General features: G+C 42.4%; 1 protein-coding gene across 3 annotated transcripts in view; it reads right to left on the bottom strand.

Moving 5' to 3' along the window:
* lingo1a (leucine rich repeat and Ig domain containing 1a) overlaps positions 1–25,298 on the bottom strand; it is a 204,465-nt gene that overhangs the window by 15,798 nt on the left and 163,369 nt on the right. Inside the window, exon 1 of one of the 3 annotated variants that reach the window (XM_050072682.1) lies at positions 20,045–20,264. The exons of 1 other annotated variant lie outside the window; for it this stretch is intronic. The gene's annotated coding sequence lies outside the window, so the exon portion shown is untranslated. Of the gene's footprint in view, positions 1–19,635; positions 20,265–25,298 lie in introns of those variants that run through there. One more of the 3 variants, XM_050072681.1, reaches the window with a different exon arrangement.

Genomic DNA, 25,298 nt, shown 5'->3' with positions numbered 1-25,298 from the left:
TACATAAAAGGGTAAAAGGTCATAAGGTCTGAGATACTTAAAGGAGCTCCATATGAAATTCACAGTGTATCTGCTTCAGTGGTTGTCTGCACTCAGCTCTCAACATGGAGGTGGCTGAGCTGGTGGCAAACAGCTGGGCTTGGACAGAGCTAACAATGTTAACTGGAGGGGAACTGGAGGGTGGGTAGGGTTGGGTACCGTTCATGATTGAACCGATACGGTACTGGTACCGGTATCTGGAATTCGGTACCGGTACCAAATGGTGCCTTATTTCGGTACTTTTTAAAGTCTAAACTTCTCAGTTTCAACATTTTATTGAGAACATTTAGGAACAGTGCTGCATGTTAACCTTTGTCTGCACATTTTTAACAGTGCTGCATGTTAACCTTTGTCTGCACATTTTTTTTGTCGCCATTGTTGCTGAGTCTGAGGTACGAGTCACGCGCTCTCGCTCCGCCTCCACCTCAGGTACCGAAATTTGGCACCGATTCATTTTAAGTGAATCGGTACTCGGTAGTACCGACATGAATCGGTACCAAGTACAAAAAGTACCGAGTTTCGGTACCCAACCCTAAGGGTGGGTGCTACGGGATTACACGCACAGAGGTAGTAAGACTTCATCCACTCCTCAGGACGCCATTACTCCACTAAATCTTTACATAACAAGTTGTGGTTTGCTGCTACATTAATGATCTGAACATCATATAGAGCTCCTCTAAAGATCACATCTACATCTACAGCTGCAATGGTTATATGATATATGTCCCCATAACACAGACAACAAGTTCTATCAAGGGATTTATTAATCACACAGGTCAAATGTTAGCTTGTTCTAGAGTCTTAAATGTGAAGATTTGCTGCTTTTCTATCATTAAAATAAATTATCTTTTGGTTTGGTCTTTATTCAATAGACTAAATAATTAACAAGTTAATAGAAAAAATACTCAAATGCAGTCAAATGTGGTCAAAGTTTGCAGATTTTTACAGACATCATTAATTTACTTGAATCAACTGTGCAGCAGACATGAGCTTATTAAAGGTTATTTCAAATTTATCGTCATGGCACTTGAGCTTGGCTGTAGATCTTCAGTGCATAAAATAGTCCCCAAGGCAATATGAATATTCTTCAAAGCTGCTTTGCTCATGCTAAACGAAAAAAAATGATGTGACTGTATGCATGATATAAAGGGCTCCACATAAAAACTAGAATAACTTGTAGTTAAGATGCACATTTGTCTTTTGTGAACCAAAACAGTGTTATTCAATTCCTTTGGATGCAAAATTAAGAACCCTTTTCCTTCTCTTGCATAATGTACCCACAAGCTTCTGATTAGGAAGAAACACTGACGTCTCACCATTATTATTGTAATGAATTCACAGGCTATTGTGCAAAAAGCAAAGGAGCTTAGGCAAATAAACAGGTTCCCCCATCGCTGCTTTGATGAGCAGCCACGAAAACATTTACTTACGTAATCATCCATCTTCCCTTCACCTAGGTGAGGCACAATCTTAAATCCAATTTTCATTAAAGGGCAACAGCAAGAGAAAAGTTGTTTTCTTATAATTCTCGTACTAAAAGTTTTATTCTGAATATGATTACCTTCTATATGTTTTTAAGTGTGTAAGTCAATATGGAAATTCAGCAAGGGAAGTTCACAACCCCAGACTGAAGGACATAAAAAATTCAGACAAAGTCCTCGTCAACTCGCTCCCATATCCAGCCACAGCATCCAAACTTATTTAAATAATCTACATTTTTTGTTCAGAATAATCATTCATGAGTGATGAGTTAATATTATGCAGCTAAATCAAGCCCTCACCTCCTCTATTGCGCATAAGCATTTGGCGAGACATTGTGTCAGATTTAATTTAATAGTGACAGTACTTATGGAAATCAAAGCAGTCCTCAAGTAGTGCTACTGGGGAGGGATCATTTTTTTTGAAAGGTGAAGATGTTAAAATTGTAAAATTCTACATGAGAACCCTACTGAATATCTCCCAAAAATGAATTCAAGGGTGGAGGGAGGATATAAATGAACGTTTTGAGAGGGGGGTACTGAACATATTACTGTTCTCACTCAATTTGTGAGTGAATAAATTTTTCCCACAGATGAAGTGAGTGAATTTGACAGTTGCCCCGAGTGTGTGTGTGTGTGTGTGTGTGTGTGTGTGTGTGTGCGCGTGTGTGGGGTGAGTTGGTGTTTGTATATGGGCGAGCTTGTATGCTTGCTTATGGACCATCCACTGTATCAGCTGCGTATACGTCAGTAGGATGTAGCTTTAATAGATGCGACTACACCGCAAGCTACACTAGTTCCTCAATTAAGGAAGTCAACATGGAAACATGACTTCATTTTTATAATGAATAATTTAGGCTATATCTTATCGGCTGCTAGGAAGTGTGATGGGCACAGTTTGGAGCGGCTTAGGGCCATATTGACTTTAATTGTGACTGGCATCTGAGGGCTTTCCTCCCAGTGTGGCGAAGAAAATGTCCCCTCTGCTTAGCTGGCCCTGCAGCTCGCAACGACGCCTTTAAAGGGAAATGAGATGTAATTAGTTGATAGAGAGGTGACCCCGATGCAGAAAATGCCACACTAATGCACTGGGAGCAGACACTGGAGGATACTGCTGTGGCGGCTGTGGTGAAGAACAGCATAGATCGCAGCTAAAACCATTGGTAAAGGGGAGCGCCAACTATGCATTAATTCATTATTGTATGTCAGCATCTATGTAATGGAAGAATTAGTTCTCGGGCTGAAAAGGTTTGCATTGTTGGAGAAAAAAGATCTTGCCACTTAATGTACAGATCACTTATATACGCTTACTGAACATCAGGCAGAGGACAGGAAACATCTTGGAAAGAATACAAACAAAACAGAAATGGTCCATGTCAGGGTCAGTACATGTCTTTTGTCACAATTATTTAGGGTGTCCTTATAAAAAATGTAGAGCTGCCCCTGACTAAGAATTTTCCTGTTTGACCAATAGTCTTCATTTAGAGCCATTAGTCGACTAGTCGCCGCATGTTTACGACATTAATTCAATGATCAAATGATATATATTGGGCGGGGCAACACAATGGTTTGAGTTGAAGGTGTGAGAAAGTATAGCATCAGTAACATTGTTAACACTGTGCTACATTACAGAGAAATACAAAACCGTACTAATGAACCTTCATTAATATAGGCCTATATTTTATCCACAAGTGCACATCACACACTGAGTGAGCCGCCTGTTAATGACGCTGTGGGCTAATGGGCATGTAGCTACTTCCATGTTTCAGATGATACGTCATGTTTGTAGTCGACCAATGAAGATGAGTTTACATATCACCTTGGGTTCATCCTTCACCTTCTCAAAATGATCCCACACTTTGGATTTCCTGCCCGACATGTTATTAACTAGCCCGTGGAATAACAGCAGGTACCAGCCCTGGAAATTACAAGACTCCTGTCTGACTGCTGAGCGTGGCCACTTCCTGTGCCTGTCCTTTCAACTTAAATCCCCACATGATCCAGTCATATAAGTTTTGATTTATTTTGACAAGGCACAGCTCTTAATAGAGTTTCACGTTTTTGTTGTTTGTTATTTTTTCTGCGACTAAGCGACCAATGAAATCTTGCCGACTAATGACCTTTCTGGCCGACTAATGTTTGGTTGACTTGTTTATATTGTTCTTTTACATAATGAATATTGACAAATCATCATCATTTTTAAACTGCTTTGTGGCTGTGGCTCAGAGGTAGAGTGGGTCGTCGACCAATCCGAAGATTGGCAGTTTGATCCCTGGCTCCTCTAGTCCGCATGGCGAAGTATCCTTGGGCAAGATACTGAACCCCAAATGGCTCCTGATGGCCGTTCCATCGGTGTGTGAGAGCGTTTTACTGAGTAGCAGGTGGCACCTTGTATGGTATCCTTGGCCACCAATGTGTGAATGTGTGTGTGAATGCGGTGAAAGGGAGGCCGGAAGACTAGAAAGGCGCTTAACAAGTGCAGTCAATTTAAACTCTCATGTCATTATTAGCTTTACAAATCCAGTATCATTCAGGCTTTGTTCTGTATGCATCTATTTTAGGATCACTTTAATTCAGCTACTAATTTTTATAATTACATTGGCATTTTCAAGATTTTTTTTTAGATTTCCTTTTATATTTAAATGTGCTATACATGACATTCAGAGTCTGGGCTGGGATTGCCTGCGGACGGCTCTCACCTCTGACATCACAGCAGTGGTGATCCCAGACTATGGGATGGCCCCAGGCAAAGACGCCCATCGAGGCCCCCAACACAGCTGGTGTTTTTCTTCCTCCTCTTCTTCTTTCTTTCGTTTGTGTTGACTAAAAATGTATGATCATTTTATTATGCTGACAATCACACCTAATGTGTGTAAGACAGTTATAGGTAGCTAGCTGGGGCACTGTGTTGTGCTTTTATGGCAGGTTTAAGGGGTTTACAATATAAAGAACACAGAAGCTGGGATTACAACGCACACACACAGAGTGAGTGTGACCTCTCTGCTCAGGGTGCTTGTTTGCTGCTGCGTTAGTGCTCAAAATCTCATGTATAGACCCTTTAAGAGCGTAAATGTTCCATATGACATGCAAGAGCATCTCGTAATGCAGCCCTGAACTGCAACAGCCATTCCTATTCAAGCAAGACTTCTGTGGCATTGAACAGATTAAAGCAACAATCACGCCATGTGTCTCCCAAGGCCTTCCTCCCAGCACTCTGTGTACCATTTCACATCTCACCACTGTCACGTTTTCACCACAAACCAAAGGAACAAAAAAAGCAATACAGCATCTTCCTACCCTCAAACTTGGGTCATTTTTCTCATTTTTTTTCTGAAATGGCATAGTTCTTTCAAATAGTTGTTTTTGTAGGACATCCATGAAGGTGAACGTAAATCAGAGGAGTGTATTTCATGGCTTTAAAATGGATGCCGGTGTTACCACATCTGTAGCAAGGTGACAGAGTAGATTCAAGACACAGTTTCATTTTGAAACAATACATTAAAATACAAAAAATGAGGTCTTTCCCTCACATTGTTTTGGATTTATGGCTCTGAAATGTACAGATTCTTGTATAAAACTGCCTGAGCAAAGTCACTTCAGCTTACTCATTTAGGATTTATCTCCCTCACTAGTTTGGGCTCAGACAAAAACACTGCCTCGTAAGTGCTTTATCAAAAATCAGAGTTGCATTATAAGAACTGCACAAGAGCCAGCCAAAGCTCCGAGGCAGATTGTGTTTCTGCACCACAACAAAACAAAACGTGTTCTTTTATCCTCCATTACTGCGATGTGAGGAAAGTCAAAAGGTAGATTTAACCTCCAGAACAATTAATGACAAGTCTGCGGTGTATTAACTGAGGTCTTCCGGTTCACCCTTGATATAAATAGCGAGGGCACGCGAGCTGTTGTTTTAATGTTTTGACCCAGACTTTCATCTGTTGACTTTCAACATTAAATAAAATGAGAGTGGACCCAGAACAACAAGGCATTTGAAATTCATACAGTGCTGTTCCTGCAGTGCCAAGCAGTGACTCAGGATACCTACTTCAACCAAAATGAATCACCTGATTGTATATGCAAACGAAATGGCGCCTGTTGAGGCATGCAAACTGATTGTAAATGAATTGTCCAGAGGCTTCGGTCTGTTAGGTTATCGATTCAAATGGCTTTCTGCTGGACAACTGACACAGTGGAAATAATTTACAGTATTTAGGTTATAGCTGGATTTGTTACAGCTGATATATAAGCTTTTTGCAAGGCTTGCACTGAAGGCATGAATCAATCAAAAACAAAAACAATCCTAGGCTCTTTGAGCCTGCAGGACTGAGATGTTTGCCCAAACTGAGTGTACTGTACTATCGATTTTTCCCAAACCTATACCGCAGCTCATCAATAAATCCTTTGATTCCCACTATCAGCATTCAGTATTTATATTTTCTCCTTTCCTGGGTATCATTTCACTAAAACAACCTTATGTCAGTGCTTTTTTTTCCTCCTCCGCAATCTACAGAGAGCGGAGCAGCCCTAGCCGACCCCACCGTGGCTCCAGTGCAGAGATAGGGGAGCTTAATCCATGTCCTCTGAGAGATTGCCCAGAAAGATGAAGCCTTAATTAGCCAGATAAAACCCCACATAATGGCGCTATTGATATAGACTGGGAAATGAGGACTAAGCAGAACAAAAAAAAAACAAAGACTACTGTATATAAGATGGCCGAGATGGGCTTGGGAGACGGTTAGAAAGTAGCTGCAGTGGATGGAAAAAAGGGGGCAGTTCCCTCTCACTCTCAACTCCAGCAAGGGAGCATTGTCTCATCTCTCTGAGCAATCCACCTGCTCCAAATTCTCTCATAAGAAGCTTAGAGAAAAATGCTGACCTTCATATAATCAAAGATTATGAGGAGGAAAACAACAACACTTTTTTGGAGTACTTAAGCAATAGCACTCATGGGAGGTTTGAGCAATTAAAGGCAAAATTACTTGTCTAAGCTGTCCTTGTATCCTCCTGTTCCCTATCTTTGGTTCCCTGTAGTATGAGAGGAGGTCATAAAGATAGTGAAAAGAAGAGAATCACATCTCACCAGCTCCGCTAATCCTAGGGGTACTAGAGGGAGCGGAATCTTACTTTAGGAAAGACAATCTAGGTATTTCACATGCTACACATGGATCAATGACAAGGTGACCCTGTATAGTAATACCAGATGGCTTTAGGGTTGGCAAAGACACTGCAAATCCCTTGTCAACACTTGTGCACCCCTTAAAAGAAGTTGCAGAAAAATGAATTAGACTGCATTTCTTCTCAGCGCTGGATCCTCAAAGTAATTCTTCTAAAAATGGTGCTTTTCGGTAAGCTCACACAGACTATGTGTGTGTAACTGTCTCTTAGAAAAACCTCATTAGATTCTGATTGCAACTCATCAAAGTCCCATCCAGCCTCGATCTGCAGAGCTAGGAAGTGAGATCTGTTCTGCCACTCATGCTTTAATTAATGAGAATGTCTTTTTCCTTTCTGTCCCTGCAAAGAGCAGTGCCTTTGTTGAAGCATGCTGACAGGCAGATGATATGCTTGTGGACACACATATTAGAATTTCATCTCTGTAGTCTTGTCATGTTAGCCTTGTTGTGATGTAACTTGTAGGACACTTACAGAGGAGACAACAGCGCTGGAACACTGCTAACTGTGCTGGAAACATCTTTGCAGCTTTCTCTCAGTTTAAAAAAATGTGTGCAGTCTGGATGATTAAACACATTGTTATTTATAGCGCTGGCATGGGGATGAAATAACAGAAATGGTAGATCAAGGAAGGAAAACCATCCCACCTGAGAGCGACATCATGAAACAAAACAAAGATTTTGCTTCAGGGCAAAAAAACAGTTGTGCTGCAGAACTTTAAATCTTAATGACATTGAAATATTGCATTCAAAACTGAAGCAATTAGTCAAAAAAAAAAAAAAAATCTTTTCAGTCAGTCAGGGCTCGACAGTCATGGTCACCAGGTTACTAATGGCAACCATTTTGAGAAATTGGCAACCAATTCTTGGTCTTTGGTTGCCATCAGTGACAAATACTTTTTAATACAAAAATAGGGACTGCAAACACCAAAACGTGCACCACAAATAAAATACATTTTCAGTGTTGGAGAGTGGCTAGTTACATGTTACTACGTAGTGAAATGGTATTTAATTACAAAGTAGCTGCAGTTGTAATCAGTTACAGTTACTGGGAAAAAATAATGTAAATAAATGACAGGTATTGATCAAAATGTTGGTGATTATTAAGATATTTTTTTCAGTAAAAGGTTAATATGTAGAATATGAGTTTCATTCAGTTACTTTGCATCTTTTCCTCGAGCATGGATGTCTTCTTTTTTCATTGTCTCCTTCTGGACAATTCTAGCTTTATTGCTCAGTTAATACCATTGCCCATTAATCCTGGACTTTCCACGTCTAGATATGACATGCAAGGCACCCTGGATGCATTGGTTGTTGACGTTCTGAGATAAATACTCTTCCGTTCTCACAGGACATTTACTGTCTAAATAGTCTCTTTCAAAATAAATGTACTACATTTGTACAACACCGCAATTGACCTTTTATTTCCTTCAACAACTAACACACGTCTTTGGGTTTAGGAAAAAAGAACAGGGTTTGGCTTTTTAATCTTACACTCCTTCGAGGGAAAGTCGGTGTTTGTTGAAGCCTTTCCAATCCTGTACATTTTTTAAATTTGTTACATTAGTGATGTTTAAATGTTACAGAACACTGCGCATAACAATGCAGCACGTGTCTTGATGTGTTTACTCACGAGCAAAGAACCAGATGAACCTTGACCCATGATTAGATAGGATCAAATAATTAATATAAACAGATAAAACACAAACTACCAATAATTCTGTTTGGTTGATGTAATAAAACTTTTACACACTCTACAATGTCACATTTTCATTATAACGCTGATGTATGACTGCATAGTATCTTAATTACTGAAAATATAAGGTAACTGGCAGACAAGTTTTCAGTTCTGGCAACAAAAGCTGATGCCTGGTTTGCAGCCTGGTAACCACTTTGAGAAGTTTGCCTTGAGCTCAGTCAGTTATTGAGTAAAATGCCAAACATTCTCTGTGTCTGTTATCACCGCTGTGAAGATTCATGCTTTTGTCTGTTTCATGTCATTGTAAATAGCCTTGGGTTTTAAAATGGTGGTTAAAGAAACAGGATGCTGGACATCAACACAATGGGCTCTGGGAAATTGTGATGCTATCTTCTAGTGTTTTGAACATTAATAATTAATCAACTAATCAAAAATTACTAGATTAAAAATTGCTTTGCTTATTTCAAATTTAAAAAATACGACATACAACAGTGACGGCATAATGCACATGATGAAAATGCTTGGCTATGTCTGCCCTAAAGCCTGGTCATATTTTCACTATTGCTACTTCTTTAAACATGGTAAAAGCAAGCACAAGAAAATGCACAAGAGCTGAATTATTTATTTGGCATTTGGTTCAGGAATAGGGTAATGATAGATTGTATTAAGGACGGGAAGATTACTCCTGAGGTTTCTTTTTAGGGCATAAGACCAATTTACAGATCTCATTACTTCTCATTATAAGCATGATTTTCATGTGTAGTGAGAGTTAACCCATAGTTCGATAGAAAGCACACAAGTTTTTTCCCCCCCTCCACCTTAAATTGACTCATTCTGTCATCGTAATAACTTTTGCGCACCTTTACACCTTTGCCCAGAGTCCCTTGCTAAATCAGTTCTGACCGGAAAGGGTTAAATTGCCTGGACCATCCTCTCGCCCAGAATCAGCGCTCCACAGACCTGATCTCTCTCGCCTCTTGATTCCCACAGGTTCCCAAACTACTTTGCACTTCTGTGGCAGCACGTCACTCGCCAGCGTCCAACAAGGTCAAATGCCATTTCATTTTCTCGCCTTTGATCGCTGCCTGGCTCTTTCATCAGTCTCACCCTCCCCATCCACCCACATGCCGCCACCACTACCATTTCACCGCTTAAACTGCCCTCACTCATCCTACCCAGATTTACAGAATGTGACTGGCAGTAGCCGGAGTTCAAATCTGCCCGTCCAGAGGTAATAAATAAGCAATCAATCAACTTGAACTCGTCAAACTTGTAAAGTCAGAGCTATACTTTTACTTTAGAGAGGATTAAAAAAAAAATCCAAGTAGACCACACCGTGCATTTAAGGTGTGGCACACGCATAAATCTCAAAGCCCTTTGGCAGTAATTCTGCTTCTCTTGTCCTTGAATGGAGCTCCCTGAATTTTCTTTTACTGAATGAAAGCAGAAGCACATTGATTGAATGAGAATATCCATCTCACCTCTCTGTTTAATGAACCCCACCCATACTGTGCAGCTCAGCTTAGAGAGGAGGCTGTGTTTTACTGTATGCTGCCCTGCAAAGGTCCAAATCAAACCAAATATGCCACGACCACAGAGCTTTAGTATGATATTAGCTGTAAAATGGACATTATGTGGGTATCCTGGTGTGGTGATCCCCAAATGGGGGTCCTTGAGGGAGTTCCAGGAGGTCCCCAAAAATTGGGGGATACTTTATCTTCACTAATTAATTCATTATAGAGGTGAGCCCATCGTGAGTCAGAGTCATAAGAGAGACTGTTCTGGTTTCATCTTCTCAGCTGTCATTGACAACTATAGAATTCGTGTCTTAATCTTATCTAACAACCAAAATCTTTCCCGATGGAGGTCCCTAAACCAATATCTTATCAAATCGGGGTCTGTGACCTAATGTGCATCAATTTAGGGGCACCAAAAACACTGAGAACCACTGTGCTAGTGCTGTAGGGGTTTAAGATGTTGGCAATGTAATCTGCACATCCCTGGTTTGAGCCCAGCTACCTTTAGTTACATATCAACCTTTCACTCTCTTCTCTTATAAACTACCACTTCTTTGTTTTCTGTCTAATAAAGGCAAACTGCCGCACCAAGAAAGATAACTGTAACGTTAACCTTCACGACAACAATGGCAGCATCCACACCAATGAACGATATCGTTGTGTTGCTAGGTTACGCCAAACACACACTGCTCGGTGCGGTCGGCAGGGGAGGGATGAGTGCAGCAAATCTACCAGCCACTTGCATATTTCACCAGCATTCAGCTGGTAACGTTAAATGGTGCTAATTTTGGTCCGTGAACGGTGGTGATAATAATCATAAGGAGGCGGGACAGTTGTTGTCATTCATGTTTAGCAACGTGAGGTAATGCTAGTTAGCATAACAGCTAGCGTTGGCTATTCATAAACGTCTTATCTCCGTGAACAAAAACACTCACCACTTATGCCAAGGGTGCGCCCGATTGCGTCCCAGATGTCCCTCTTCTTGGTCGCATCTTTATAAAGTCGCTCACTCTTATCATAGAGGGGTGGATTTTTTTGTACCTCGGTGATTAGCCTCTCTCCTACGTCGTCCGCCATGTTGAATGAGTCTGTGAGTGACGTAGTGACGTGATGAACGTCTCGACCTGTCATTTCGGATGGATTTTGATTGGCTGTCAGTGTCTCTATCGTTCATCAAATCGCTCTGAAAGTGATCCGAACGATATCGTCCACCGCTATCGTTGTCGTTATAGTTGTAGTGTGGACGCTGCCTTCCACTTGAGTTTAGAACAATTTTTAAAACTGTATATTTATAGTTATAGTTCTTGGTGTGGACGGCCCTTTAGCATTGTTGCCTCAAAGCAAGAGGGTTCCTGGTTTGAACCCAGGATGGGGGGTTCAAACCCCATGGTGGGGGAGCCCTTCTGTTGTGGATGGCAGACTTGCAAAGGGCATGACTGTGACACAAGAATTCCGATTTCGTGTGGCAACAAAAGTTCTTTGGTTAAGATCATGATTTTGGTTAAATATCAATACGAAGAGGCGGCACGGTGGGGCAGTGGTACAGCAAGAGGGTTCCTGGTTCGAACCTGGGGTGAGGGGGTTCGAACCCCGGGGTGGGGAATCCCTTCTGTGTGGAGTTTGCATGTTCTCCCCTTGTCAGCGTGGGTTTTCTCCGGGTACTCCAGCTTCCTCCCACAGTCCAAAGACATGCAGGTTAATTGGCGACTAAATTGTCCATAGGTGTGAATGTGATCATGAATGGTTGTCTGTCTCTATGTGTCAGCCCTGTGATAGTCTGGTGACCTGTCCAGGGTGTACCCTGCCTCACAAGCCTGATGAAGCCTCCTACGTGAGGCGAAACGTTGCTTATTTGTTTGGTGTGGGAACAAAGCACGGGAGCAGCAATACATCATGCGCGACAAATCTTGATTTTCTTAAGTTTTTCCTTTGATGTCAGCACCGATTGGAAAAAGTTTATTCGGAGGATGTGCATTCTTTATATTTGTTTCACTGTACCCCACCTCTTGCCATAATGTCAGCTGGGATAGGCTCCAGCAGTAAGCAGTTATGGAAAAAATGAATAAATAATAAAACATGAAAAAGAATGCATTTCAAACACTCTGACTTTTCCCATATGGTCACGTACTTCAAGTAATTCCTTCAGTTAAAAAATTGTTCATTTTAAATCATGTTAAACGATTCAAGATGTTTCTCAATGGTTTATCTTTAGCTATTTATTGGTAGAAAAATGATATATCTCTGGATATGGAGTCTGAAGAGTTGCTTGCTTTTCTTGCTTGTTATCATAACATTATAAATTGAACACTTTGGGTTTTTTGGCTGCTGCTCAGACTAAATAAGCAATTTTGACACATTAGTTTGGCTGTGGGAACTTGTGATGGGGATTTGTCATTATTTTTGAAAATGCTGTAGAGCAAATGTGAATGCTTGGGGAAAAATAACTAATTAAAATAATTATTAGTCGCATTCATTCTGGATTTTTTAATGTTTGCAGTGTTTATATATTGTCAACATCTTTTAGACGTAGCAGCAATGCAGGTGGCCAAGTGGCAAGAGCTCCAGAACTGGTGGTCAGATTCAGAAATAGACAGGACATTATGTTTACATGTCAGAATATACTGAACAATAGGCATATCCCAGCTGACATCATCAGGTATTTATTTACCATGATATAGACTTAGCAGCATATGGCACCTACATTTGGTAGACACAGTAGTTCATACTGATTTTTAATGCAAACACATTCAGTGACACAGCTTTACTTCCTGTTAATTCTACAAAAACTGAAATAGCTCCTTTTCACGCCTATCTGCAGGTGAGATTATTGCTGCTGCTTCATGTCTTGAAAACTAACATCTCCTATGCCACCCAGTCTGGTCGATAACCTGAAATCTGACCCCTTGTTTCCTCCCCTGCACTTTTGCTCTCCTCCATCGACAGTATTAGCAGTTCTTTGTTACAATATTCCGTCATTCCTTTCTCTCTGCGTTGACAGCGAGTGGGTGAAAGAAACCCAGTGTGAGGGAAGGAAGAGAGAGAGACAGACAGACACACAGACAGAGAGAGCTTTTAGGAAAGTTAAACAGAAAAAGCGCAATCGAGGGAGAGCACCAAAGAGACGGAGAAAGTGAGCTTTTAGGGAACTAAAAGCTTCTGCCCCTTTCATACCTCAAAGTAAGGCCCCCGTTGTCTCGAATCACATGATGAATGGGAGTAGACCGTCAATGGATAAAAAGCAACTACACTTATCTGACGCAAGGAGGGTATAATGGGCTTGAAGCACATTAAAATATTTGAATGATCAGAGAACACTTTAATCAATGTGTCACAGAGGGTAGCCTTTCTATATCATGGTGAGCATTTGAACAGAGGTCTCCATGTTCTTCATAAATTCTAATGTGGCTGTTAATGACACTTTTTGAGTGCCATGAAATAGCAGCAGCAAAAACAAGTACTGAGACATGTTCAGACCTTACTCAGAATGAATTAGCTAAATGGCATGGAACTGGCCTGCATATTGTTGAGCTAAACCCCCAAGCAAGTCCATTTCAGAAATACTATGAACGAGAGAGGAGGCGGCACGGTGGTGCAGTGGTTAGCATTGTCCCCTCACAGCAAGGGGGTTCCTGATTCAAACTCAGGGTGGGGGGCTCGAAACCCGGGATGGGGAAACTGCATGTTCCTCCTGTATCAGTGTGGGTTTTCTCTGGGTACTCCGGCTTCCTCCAACAACCAAAAGACATGCAGGTTAATTGGTGACTCTAAATTGTCCATAGGTGAGCATGAATGGTTGTCTGTCTCTATAGCCCCTTTTACACTGCCAGATTCGGCGAATGTTGGGCCGTTTTGCCAGCAAGCTGCGAGCGTTTAAACACACAGAGCCGGATTGGCAAGTTGATCCGAGGTGCCCAATTTTCCGCCTCATAGGGTAGACATATTGGCGGAACCTTTTTGGTTTAAAAGAACGAGGCGCCCTTCCGCCACGGGAGGGGCTGTTGAAGACTTGTGGGAGGAGCTGTTGATGACGCTGCACGTGTGACCCACTGGCGGTATATAAACAGGAAACAGCTGATAGCAGGAATGAGCAGCTAGTAGCAAGAGGGAAACGCAAACCTGACAAACTGGGGAGAAAAGGAATTGCGCACCCTCCTTGCCCTCGCAAACGAAGAGGCCATTAACCGTCAAATGACGGGGACGGTGAAGGACGAGAGAATTGCCGAAGGACTGACCAGCCGCGGCTTCCCTCGGAGTACGTCACTGTTTATGTCACACGCTGAGCTACACGTTTTCTTACTTGCTCACGCCCCCCATTGCCCCGAAAAGGCGCATTCAGTATGAACAAAAGTAGGCAGGCAGCATTTTGCCGCACTCCCCGATTTTGTTTTTATACTGCCAATGCTGAAAGAAGACTGATTGGGCTTTCCTGCAAATTTGCACAATTCCTATTTTAAAAGGGCTTATATGTCAGCCCTGTGATAGTCTGGTGACCTGTCCAGGGTGTACCCCGCCTCACACCCAATGTCAGCTGGGATAGGCTCCAGCCCCCCTGCGACCCTCAAGAGGATAAGCAGTTACGGAAATGAATGAGTGAATGAATATCCACAAGAAATGGAAAATGTATTCATTTATATGATTTAGATTTATTCGTCTTTAGGGCTTCAACTAATGATTATTTTCACTGAAAATTAATCTGACAATTATTTTCCCGATTAATGGATTAAATTTTTTGTTCTATAAAATGTCACAAAATGGTGAAAAATGTTGATCCCCCAAGATGACGCTCTCAAATGTCGTTTTGTCCACAACCCAAAGATCTTCAGTTTACTGTCATAGAGGAGTAAAGAAACCAGTAAATTTTCACATTTAATAGGCTGGAATCAGAAAATTTAGACTTTTTTTCCTTAAAAATTTACTCAAACTGATTATCATATTAGTTGGTGATTCATTTAGTAGTTGACAACCTTGATTGTTGCAGCTCTAGTCATCTTTAGCTTTTGAAATCACAGAAACCTGTAGCAGATCTGGTGTAAATGACAACTTCACTTCTAAGTAGATCCTCGGTCAGCCTACTAGACAAAGGAATTGAGAGTCGAGAGTGCTAGTACAGTACCTAAACACCGAACTGGGTGAACTCTGGATCTCAACAGGGTATTCTAACAGCTATTACATCAGGGAGGTGGGGCAGAAACACAAATCTTGTCCCCACTTATGGAAAATAACATACGCTCCATTCAAGTGTGGCTGCATAAGTGGAGCTGCTGTTGTCCCACTGTTGGGTCTCCAGTCGCCACTGAATAGCACGGTTTGAATAGATGCTTTCAGAAGAACAGATGCAACGTAATTGTAATTTTGCTGCACAATGCTAATCATTACCGCTGCAAAACAATTTATTCAGACTCCAGTTATAAATGTATGTGTGAATATCAAATGTGACAATGCTATTCATTGTCTACACATGGAAAGGGGGGCATTGTAAATAACAACGGATAAAGAATTCACACTAGAAAATCATCATATTTCACTAAACGTGAAATTAGAGGGCGCTTTTTACCACTTACTTCGGCAACTTCTATTTAGGTGTGTTAGCTCTAGCTTCCAATCCAAAGCTGTCAGTCTGAGGCCATCCATTGCCTCCGCCGCTGTGATTTACAGCCCACTAGCAGCTTACCAGAATGACATACGTGCCATTCACACAATCATCTAAAAGACGGGTGTCTTGTTTAAGTCTGCCTGGCAACAGGGGCACCAGCATTGGTACTGATTAGTCCCTATGCTGTGAATACAAATGTCCTCTCCAGAGGGTTGGAGAGGAGCTTTAGTAAGCACAATAACACCTCCCCAACCCTTGACCCAAACCTTGTCCACCATCAATGCCTTTTTTTTTCTTTAATGATGCATCCTCCAAGGGATTCCAAGTAGTTTATGACAGGATGATATTCCAGTAATGTTATTCCTGGCAATGGTCATTTGCTGGCTGTTGCCATTTGAAAACATGTGGTAATCCAGCTTTTCTTTGTGGACACTTTGATTTTCCACACAAGCATAAAAGGTGAAATGGCTCTCTCAAGGCACCTTTGCAGAAACCCTCTAAAGACATTTTTTCCACAACACTGTGACTCAGATCACAATTAGGTGCACTTGTACCAGCTTTTCTTATATGAATGCTTTAAAGGTGAATGGACCCTACAGGCTCATGTAAATGTATGGCATTAAGACATGCCTCTAACATGCCTTTAGCAAGACTCCTTCATATTCCATAACTAGTCGTAATTTCAGATATTCTCGTTCTTTTCTTTGCGTTAGTAAGAGCCCTGGAGTACCTGTCAAACATCCACTTAAAATAAAAGCCAAGTCACAGTAGATTGTGGACATTTTCTACAACAATTCATAACATCACGCGGCTTTGACCACACGGAACATTCTGTTTTTGTATATTATAAATGTGGTATCTGCAGCTTTGTGGCCAGTATCACTGGTGCCATAAATACAAGGTTAGCAATTCTGTGTAAATTCTGGATTAGTGTATACAATAATTATGTTAATGCATCCAACATTACAAGATTAAGGGCAATGCAAGCACAGTTGGACAAATTTGATTCCGGGAACGACACAGTGAAAGCCACTATCACTCTGATGAAGGTAAAATGGAGGGCAAAGCATTGGTTGCATGCCCAAATGTGTGTTTATCCAATGCAGTATTTACTGTAGGACCCCAGGATAAATGAGTAGTTATTCAACAGAGCTTTGTTAAAGCAGCATGTTTGTTTGTAGCAGAGGACATGTGCTTTTTTATAATTATTGGTCATCAAGAGGCCTGAAAACTATCACCTATGTGAGAACGGTAAAGGAGTGGTTACTGTTGCAAAGAACAAAACCCCATTTCTTTTCTTTCATCAGTGCAGAGACATGTCTTGAGCGTGACAACCAGGTGCTGCAATACAAGAAACAGACACGTGGTGTTGCGTTAGTTCCACTCTATTTGAGGGAACGCGCAAAATAAATGTGTTGCTACTGTTATGGAGTTGTGCCACACTGACACTTTCACAATAGGTGAACCATCTTCTGCTCAAAGAGATTGCCCTGCTGAACCTTTGAAAGGTAGACAAAAAAATACTGATGACTTTTAGACAGCACTTGCAGCTGCTCTTCCTGCTTATGTAGTTCAGCAACCACCAAGGACAACAGTGACATGTGAACAAGGAGCTCCCTCCCCCTCCCATCAAACAGCTACTATGATCCCACCGCAGGCCTTTTATAAACATGCCATCCAGCCCCGGGCATCTACGCATCAAGGCAGTGGCATCAAGTGGAATGGCAGCCGGAGTCTTATAAAAACAACATAATTGCCATCATGGGCAAAAACTCCCAGCACTGTGTCACTGTTGAATTATGTAGGCATCATGACCTCACAACTGGGAGCTAATAAACACCTTGTCAGTGCGGTAGGTGTCAGCTTTACACTCAGGGTGAGTGTCTCCAAGAGACATGATAACGCGTCATAAGCCAGCATTAGCATGTCGCTAACACTATTGGTCATTTAGTGTGTTGTGAGAAGGCAGGCCTGTGATCAGTCAGCATGCACTAACATCATGGTCCACACCATCACCACCCACTCTGTCTCGACTGCTCCTCTGCCCCGGTCTGCTGACAAATCTATGTGGAAGCTGATCTTTCACGAGTTATGAAAATGCTGCACACACTCTTATCTTATTGGCTTGCTGTTCCATTCTTTCTGCATGTGATTAAATTACAAACATGCCAAGATGTTACCATACTTCACAGAAATATAATGCTGTTATGGGGTGCGTGACTTTCCAGTGACATCTGATACTCTGTATTATCTCAGCAACTATGTAGAGGGTTTAGCTTATTGCAAACATTGATCAACGTGTTGTAATTCAATATAGTATGTCAACAGCAGCATAATGTTGTAGGAGAGGAGGGAGGAGGGGAGGAGGGGTCTCTGTTACTGTGTCGTATATCCCATGGCAGGGCAGAGAGGTGAATCCTATTGACAACTCGTAGATAGCCAAGGTCAGCGGCCGCACATTTGTTTAATGAAGGCGACCAGGGCGTCTGGACAAAGCGGAACACACACCTCAGCAGCCTCTTGTTGGCTGTTGTACGGCAGCCATGATTCAGTCAGCAGCATCTCAATCATCAAATGGAACAACAGTAAAATCTAACAGACACAGGATTTTAAGCATGTAAGTGAAGTTTGAAAAGAAAAATCCCATAGGAATGTAGTGATACTTAAAGAAGAGCGTGTGATAAGGTCACTCTGAACTTACAGTTGAGTACCACCAAGACACAAAGGGACAATGCCAAAGGTATTTTTAATAACGGGAGCAAATGACACTGGTGGAGATCAAAGAACTCAGGATGGGCTCCAATGCACCCACAGGGACAGGCTATAATGCACCCATCAAGCCCTCCTGTGCCACACCCTTGCCCGTGCATCTGTGTGATATCTCAAAGTGTATCAGCTATCTATCATCTTGGATTGTGAGCCCAGATAAAGCCGGGAGAGGCTGCTCTGCTGCTGCTGCTGCTGTTGCTACTCAAGCTACGGGAGGCTGCTCCTGTTCTATCTGGCTGTCCGCTCCCTCCGGCTATTTATAACCAATAGAGCTACAGCACTTTATGAATGTCCGCAGGCACAGCATCACACAGTCTTCTGATACTCTGCCGCAACTGTTTTTTTGTGTGTCATTATAAGAGGCAGCGCTGGACAATAAAGGAAGGGGAACATTTTCAGGGGGGGGGGGCATTGTCATATATTCTCTGCAAATGCTGCCTTGAATAACAAACAACAGACGGCGTGTGGCACCACAGACACACACCAAGTTTTCATCTTGTGTCCTGCATGTGTAGCTGCAGTGGAAGCTATATATAGATCCCATCAGTGTTTTGTTGAAAATCCAAAGGTCGTTTCTGGGGATCAATAAAAATGCACGACTCTGTTGCAGCATGAAGCCTGCTTTGCTTTTATACGCTGCCCATTTGAACAGATAGCCATCTTTGCAGATGAATAAAATGGCATATGGGGAGGATCACGACTGCCTCACACTTCCACACAATGAGAAATGTTATCTCAGCAGAGCCTATACGTGACCAAATAAAGGCTAGATTAAGATAACATTTTTGCAATTCACCCCCCCTTCTCCCCTGCACACACACACACACACACACACACACTCCCCATTTCTCTCTCCTCTCACACACACACATACACTCTCATTCGCGGGACAATTACATTTGATTAATGGTTTAAGCCTTCCTCCTCTCAGACAAGCACCACATAGACAGAGAACTGACCAGAAAAGCAGATTACACTGTAAAAATGCGCACGGATAACATATCTATAAATTAATTTAGGAATCTGCGATGCATTTTTACCTGCAGAGGACGCGCCTAACCACACTCAAGTCCCCGTTTCTGTCCTGTCAACCGATTCTGCCCTGATCATCGCGGGCTTGCAGGGATATTTTAGCCGATGTGACATCGGGATGAGATCCGAGGAGTTTTAGGAAAGCCTCTGGTGTGATCTGACGTCGCCAGTGGCACGGCACAATTCACATATCTGAGGGATGTTTTCTTCAAAGTATAGCCCAAGAGAGATCGCAGCATCCTGGATAGCCAACCTGGCCTCAGCCCCTCCACACATTATTAAACTGCATCGACATGAGATTGAGCCCAGTAATCTGCTCTCCTAATCGGATACTCACCTGCTGTAGCCTTCACTGCTGCCAAGCATCCTTTCGCATTTCTCCCCGACGGCAACTCCCAGCCACCAACACTCAAATTGAGACGCACTATCTCAAGTCCATCGCCTTGAAAGACAGCTTTCAAAAAAGAAAAAAAAAAGGAAGGAGGAGAGGCCACAAGAAGAAGAAAAGACAACAAGCAGCCGTTTTCTTGCAGATTCCCAATGAGTTTCTCCACAGCGGCGGTGCCGCGGATCTAAAAGATGACAACTGTAGTTAAAACAGGCAACCCACACGCACACACACACACGGCGCGATCCTCCCTGGGTAATAATGGGACTCCCTTTGCGCCCGAACTCGTCCGAGGATGAGTGTAGAGAATAAAGAAGGAATGCAAATGGCAGGTAGAGAGAGAACAACTCCCACGCACCCGTTCCCGATGCAAGCGCACAGTTCTCGCTCCTTGATGCAGTCTCCCCACAGCCTCACACTCACAGCTCTGTGTGACTGGCTGTCGTCAGCGGCACAGGCAATCTGCTTGCTGAGGGGAGGGACGGAGATGATCGGCGGAACGCACTCTGCCCGGTGTCCTACTCAAGTGTGTGTGTATGTGTGGTAGAACTATGTGTGGGTGTGTGTGTGCTGTGTTTGTCTATATGTGTTTGATCACCGCAGTCTGTTCATTTGCTGGTTTATTTATTTCGACTCTGCCCCTTTTCCTAACCAGCCTTATCTGTCCAGATTTGTCTGTCCAGATTTCAGCCTTAGCGCGCACACACAAACGTTTACGCGCACGCAGGCGCACGGACGCACGCGCGGAGGACACATTTCAAAACAGAGGATGTCTTCTGAGGGGGGGGATTGAAACGAAATGGCTCACATTACCCCAGCAACATGCAGATGTTTCCAGTGACAAGCCGCTGGCAAATAAAGAAATACAATCAGATTTAAGTCTCTGGGAGCGGAGTGGAGACAGGGAGGGAGGGAGGGAGGGAGGGGGTCTATAGGAAAGCAGCAGTTCCTCTTTTGAGAGCCTGGTGGCACTGTGGGCTTCAGATACTGCAGACAAACACACACATTGATAACACACAGCCTTTTGCAGTAGGCAGGCCCTGCATGTTGTCTAATACAGATCTGATCCTTTGTCTCTCCTTGTGATTTTAAAGGGGGTCTCGGGCGCAGTCAGACAGACTTCACAGGGGGCCTTAAAAGCAGGAGGAGTAAATATTTCATAGCAGCAAACCTTTATCTTCCATCTCCAATCCAGCGCTCCCATTTCTCTGTCTTTCATGTGATGCCAGAGTGAGAGAAAATCAAATTGTTCTTTAACATAGTGAGTTGAATTCAGCTTCACCAGATCTCAATTATTCTGGGATCATTTCATGATCAATTAGGTCAATTTTAAACGCATTTTAACTCAGTTTTAGTGGCTGAGTTGTAGGACTCATTTGTAATCAGTGCCCACGGTGTACATTGATTAGCTAAGGTTTGTGGGAGGACAGCAAATCGGATGGATTCCTTAACACTAGCCTCTGCTCACCCATGAGAGGCCTCGGTTAGTCATTAGTCTGCCGCACGTTGCAGGGGGGCGAGGGTTCTCTCATTTGTGGAACAAGATTTCACTCACTTCTTGTTACAGTTTGAAGGGTGTGATCTTGTTTGCATATTATTCATTTATTTAGGCATCTGGGGAAATACGAGGAAGACAACAAGAGAAAAATCTGAATTCAGATGTAGATCTTGGGCCAGTGACACCACATGTTCGAATACAGCCAGTTCTCATTCCCAGGTCATCACAACACTTTGTCACGCCCCTTTCACAGTGGATGCCTCAGGTGAATATGGCAGACCTTCTGGCCAAATAAAATCTCCAATGAGGAAACAGGTAGCCGGAGCATCGACAAGGAAATCACACACAGACGTTTGAGATGGCTAGGCCGTGTGCTAAGAATGGAGCAGGGCTGGATCGCGAGAGTTGCTTTAAGATGGACACCACCTGGCAAAAGAAAACCTGAGGGCCCAAAACCACCTGGTGAAGAACTGCGACACTGGAGTTGGAAAAGATGAACCTATCACGGGGAGAGGCTCAACATGCTGCCAAGGATCAAAAGACTTCATTGAAGCCTTATGTCCCACAGGGAATGAAGAGGAGTAAATAAGTAAGTTGTCACTCCCCTTGGCATGTCACACCATGTTGAAGGTGCCTCTCTGCGTCTCTTTAAGATGCACTGGCCTTCCAACTAATTCCAATGTAAATTCATCCACAGCAATATTTGAAGTTCAGAACAACTAATATAGTATAAAGAGTGGGAAAGGCCACTTAGAGAGGTGATGCAGATGGTGGCTGGGGCAAACAAACAAAGACTTTCAGCCAGGACACGTGATCGTTCATGTCCAATGTGACACTTCAAGTCAGTGCTGTTTTAATGCAATGTTACATAACTTACGTCCATCTGTGATGTAACTAAGTCAATAACATGACATACATATGAGACATTACGTACTTCTAAACTTAACCAAGTAGTTTTGTTGCCTAACCACGACTGTTTGACAACTTCAACCACCGATTACAGCTAGTTTGACCGAGGAGACAGCTGTGCGTCACTAACAGAAACGAAAGGGTGACCTCAACGTTGGTATCACTAGAGAGGGGCATGAGAAAATGTTGGTATTTGACGTTCTGGGATGAGAACATACACATGTGATCTGAACTACGCCACTTCAGAAATGAAACTTTGAAGAGCGAGATAGTAGTGTGCTCGAGGACCGTCTTCATCATACGATAGTCAAGAAAAAGAAATGAAATGATTGATGTGCTACATATGAAATGTAAAAATGTTACACATCAGTTATTTGCAGAAATGTACAATGCCAACATTTTCCCTGGGTGACTGGGCTGGTGAGGTACGTCTGCAGAGACAACAGAACTTAACAAAGAGCCAGCGCTGTATCAACAGGGGCATTCGGCTGTCTGAAACTTTTCTCTGGTTCACTCACTCACTGTTGCCGAGATAATAAAAAGACATGCAATCTATTCAATAGTGAGCAGTAAATTGAAATGTCTGACCCTTCCTAATCATCATCATCATTTTCCTGTCATTGCAGATGGGAGTAATTTTGCATAATCGCTATCATTTCATCTACAATATGCATGACATGGCATTGTGAGATTGTAAGCAAGACTAGTGTCCAGGCACTCCTTTCTTGGGACAGTGAATATGGTGCATTACACAGTAAATAGGGAGTGGTTTTGGACACAGCCTTTAATTACCACCGAATGGCTCCCTGCACTGAGTCCAGCCAGAAAAACTACATTAGAATAAGTTGTACCTATTGACAACACTTATTTAATGGATTGCACATCAGCAATTACCAAACTCTGTTATCAGCTCATATGGTTTTCTTTGCTTTTTATATCAGCCAAATATTGCAACTTTTAACCTATGTTTGTCTCTGGGAGTTATTTTTGATTACTTCAACATGATATAGGGTCATAAAGTATTTTTACTTTATATTTTATTATAGATCAGTGAATGTCTATATCTATCGGAAGCAAACGTTCATTGTAGTTTATAGATGTTTTGCAATGCTTATTCAAAATATTGGCCCTGAGGTGCCTGGCATTTTATTTTAACTAATAAAGTGTGCAGAGGATTATAAAAATACAACCTGGTTTCACTCCGAAGTTGTCGAAATCCGGCGCTTGGGCAGTGACTTGCAGCGTTAGTCGCTGACGAAAAAAGCCGTCCTTTAACGTCGGCATGATAAGCTGCCAGTCGCCGTTGGAGTTTAATGGTGCTCGGTGGTGTCGGGGAAATGGGGCGGGACAAGAACGAATGTTAAGGCGGCGAAAGTCTGAGCAGGGTGACCGGAAGGGGTTGTGGATGGGTCCAACAAACACAGACTTTCACCCGGGAAAGTGGTGTTTGTGTCCCGTAAGATTACACAGCCAAACCCTATTCTTTTTTCCCTAAACCCAACCACATGTGTTAGTTGTTCTATACTTCCTGTATATTTTGAAAGATACTATGTGTAAACGGTAAATTTCCTGTAAAAATGGAAGTGTATTTTGAAAGAAGATGATGCATGTAACAGGCAGAACTTGACACAGCGTCCCAGAACGTCAACAACCAACGCGCCCGGGGTACCTTGCACATCGTATCCGAACCATGACCAAACGTTGATATGTGACAAGGTCAGAGTGAGACTGTGTTAAAAAATAATAAAAAAATAAATTCTTCATGTGTGACAAGTATTCAAATCCACTGCTGTCATAAAAAAGGCATTCAAGTATTGCTGTGTTTACCAGTGTTGACACCTGAAAGCAGCTTGCATGCTTTGAGTCTCTGGGATCGGTCACCTGTAATTACTGTATGCAATGTACTTTATTAGTAACTAAAATGAGCCATTGATTGTTGCCCTTTTTTAATATTCAGTGTGAAAAGAGTTTTGCCTTTTGAAAGGTTTTAAACAACCTCACATTCACATTTAAAATGAGCTGAAACTTAATGCGATTCCAGTGTTAGGTGGAGAGAGGAATAACACAACTCAGGCATTATGAAACCCAAATAACATCTCCTGTGTCTCACCCTCCCGACATCATCCGACGCAACCATCACTTGTATATTGCAGTCAAGTTTTTCCACTCGTAGCTCACAACAGAGAAAGCACTAAAGTATTTGTCTGGTTAAAATGTGTCTCTGTCCTTCTTGCATCCTCAAGCTTCTCCACACAGACCCTCAGAGCAACTTAAGCCACTCAGGCATCACAGCTACATGTGAATGTCATCAGCATCAGTTCACGCATGGCCAAGGCACCCTTGCTATGAATACAGGGTATTTTCTCTGTATTTTAGAGCTGTTTCCCAGTGCCTGGCTGTGAAACCATTCCTTAAGGGGGGGCACAGGCTTCTTCCTTTTCCAGATCAGTAGTCTACACTCGACCTGACCACATATAAACTCAGCTGCAGAGGTAGCTCAGCAGCTACTTCAGTCTAAAAGTCACTTGAAATTATATTTCCCTATGGATATGACATTAAAGAATAAATAAAAGTGGATGACATTTTTATTTGAGCTATGTGAGACATTCATCCGCTGGTCCAAAATGCTTTATGTGTAAAACAAATACACCAATAATCATCTGCATTTTAGCAGCAGTGGTCAAATGCATCAGGACTGTTGCTAGACGAATAAAACCCAGAAAGAATGAGGTTAAGAATGAGGTCAAAACAGGAGAAAATTAGCCTTGGCAGGATGCACTTCACGGGAGGGAGGAGAGAGGCTAAGTTCGTGGTCTTTATCCCCGCCTGCCTCATCTCCATCCTCTCTGCCCCACTAAGAGCTGCAAACAACAACAGAGGTAACAATGGATACCTAGTGACGCCATGGGCTTTGAAAGCATCCCATCAATAATTAATTTGCTCTGCTGTGTTCCTCAACACCGGCACGCATGCTTGTCCTTAATCTTTCCCTATACTGGGTGTGAGATGTCTGTCACTCTCGACCCTAAAAGATAAATGGGTCTGTGATGAGATGATAAAATAATCATTTGCTTGTTTTGACGGAGTCATTTTCCCTGTTATTCAGCAGGTAAGTGGTTTTGCATACTAACCTGCCAGGCTGTCATTCTCGCAATTTAACTTGGCTGATAAGCTCCACCTTTTAATGAGCACCAGTCCTATTCTT

This window comes from Epinephelus moara, chromosome 20 (genome assembly GCF_006386435.1).
Source record: "Epinephelus moara isolate mb chromosome 20, YSFRI_EMoa_1.0, whole genome shotgun sequence".
Lineage (NCBI taxonomy): Eukaryota > Metazoa > Chordata > Actinopteri > Perciformes > Serranidae > Epinephelus > Epinephelus moara.
The sequence above is the reverse complement of the archived record's forward strand: the minus strand, read 5'-3'. Positions and strand labels throughout refer to the sequence as shown.